The following is a 2,384-nucleotide window of genomic DNA, read 5'->3' on the forward strand; positions in this document are numbered from 1 at the left end:
TTTTGGTATCAGGATGATGTTGGCCTCATAAAATGAGTTAGGGAGGATTCCCTCTTTTTCTATTGATTGGAATAGTTTCAGAAGGAATGGTACCAGCTCCTCCTTATACTTCTGGTAGAATTCGGCTGTGAATCCATCTGGTCCTGGACTTTTTTTGGTTGGTAGGCTATTAATTGTTGCCTCAATTTCAGAGCCTATTATTGGTCTATTCAGGGATTCAACTTCTTCCTGGTTTAGTCTTGGGAGGGTGTATGTGTCCAGGAATTTATCCATTTCTTCTAGATTTTCTAATTTATTTGCATAGAGGTGTTTATCATATTCTCTGATGGTCGTTTGTATTTCTGTGGGATAGATGGTGATATCCCCTTTATCATTTTTTATTATGCAATATTGAATTGTTTAAAGGGCTATCAATAATGGAGTCTCACTCTCCATTGCCCAGCTGGAGTGCAGTGGCTCGATTTTGGCTCATTGCAACCTCTGCCTCCCAGGTTCAAGTGATTGTCCTGCCTCAGCCTCCTGAGTAGCTGGGATTACAGGCACGTACTACCACGCCTGGGTAATTTTTGTATTTTCAGTACAGACGGGGTTTCACTGTGTTGGCCAGGCTGGTCTTGAACTCCTGACCTCAGGTGATCCGCCTGCCTCGGCCTCCCAAAGTGCTGGGATAGGCATGAGCCACTGTACCCGGCCCATAATTTTTTCTTGAAGCTTAGCGGCTCAAAGTAGTTGAAGCCTAAAAGGAATTCAATTGGAGACAGTTATTAAAATGAGAACAAATAGCAAATTAGAAAATGTTACTAAATTCAACCCATTCTGTTGTTTGTATACCTAATACCCTTGAATGTTCTATCACGATAAAAAAGGCTGACGGACAATTGTGAAAGCAAATGTAAGATTTTTCTAACCACTGATCATTTAAAAAACATTTGTACAAACCTGTTACGTATTTCAGGCTATTGAAAACACAAAGACTTTTTAATTATTTCAAATTATCATGAGTATTTTATATTCATTTAAAGCTATTTTATATTCACTTAAAGTGGCCTTGGAACCCTGGGACAATAAAAGCTTGTGGAAGGCAGTGTATTTTTTCCATATTAACATACAGATACACACAAAATCTACCATTTATGGCCAATGTAATGATGGATTTGGAGGCAGACATCAAAATTACTTGAGTTGTTTTTCTAATGCTGGGAGGTCAGTGATACAGTAGTGCGATCTCAGCTCACTGCAACCTCTGCCTTCCGGATTCGAATGATTCTCCTGCCTCAGCTTTCCAAGTAGCTGGGATTACAGGCGCCCACCACTAATTTTTGTACTTTTAGTAGAGAAGGGGTTTCGCCATGTTTGCCAGACTGGTCTCGAACTCCTGACCTCAGGTGATCTGCCTGCCTCATCCTGCCAAAGTGCTGGGATTACAGACGTGAGCAGCTGTGCCCAGCCAAGACTTGGCCTTCTGAAGGGTTATTGCAAAAATCAACTTTCAAAAGACAGATTAATTGGAGAAAAGGCATACAATTTATTTATCGTGTATTATGGGAGCCTTCAGAATGAAGATCTATCCAGATGTAGTGGCTCATGCCTGTAATTTCACCTCTTTGGACTCAGCACTTTGGGAGGCTGAGGCTGGAGCATTGCTTGAGGCCAGGAGCTCAAGATCAGCCTGGGCAACATATTGAGACCCCGTCTCTATAGAAGAAAAAATTAGCCAGGCATGGTGGCACATTTCTGTAGTCCCAGCTATTGGGGGAGTGGGAGAGTGCTGAGGTGGGAAGATAGCTTGAACCTGGGAGATGGAGTCTACAGTGAGCCATGATTGCACCACTGCACTCCAGCCTGGGTAACAGAAGGCCAGACACAGTGGCTCACGCCTGTAATCCCAGCACTTTGGGAGGCCGAGGCTGGCAGATCACCTAAGGTCAGGAGTTCAAGACCAGCTAAGCCAACATGGCTAAACCCTGTCTCTACTAAAAATACAAAAATTAGCTGGGCATGGTGGCACATGCCTGTAATCCTAGCTACTCAGGATACTGAGGCAGGAGAATCACTTGAACCCAGGAGGTGGAGGTTGCAGTGAGCTGAGATTGCACCACTGCACTCCAGCCTGGGTGATAGAATAAAACTCTGTCAAAAAAAAAAAAAAAAAAAGAAGAAGAAGAAGATGATGCAAAGCGCAAAGACACAGGGGAAATTGTCCATTTTTATGCTTAGGCTCAACAAAGTATGGGCAGCCATGTAGAAATATGATTGGACTGGCCGGGCACGGTGGCTCACGCCTGTAATTCCAGCACTTTGGGAGGCTGAGGCGGGCGGATCACGAGGTCAGGAGATCAAGACCATCCTGGCTAACATGGTGAAACCCCATCTCTACTAAAAAA

Source organism: Rhinopithecus bieti, unplaced genomic scaffold, assembly GCF_001698545.2.
Source record: "Rhinopithecus bieti isolate Rb0 unplaced genomic scaffold, ASM169854v2 scaffold_11380, whole genome shotgun sequence".
NCBI classification, from domain to species: Eukaryota; Metazoa; Chordata; class Mammalia; order Primates; family Cercopithecidae; genus Rhinopithecus; species Rhinopithecus bieti.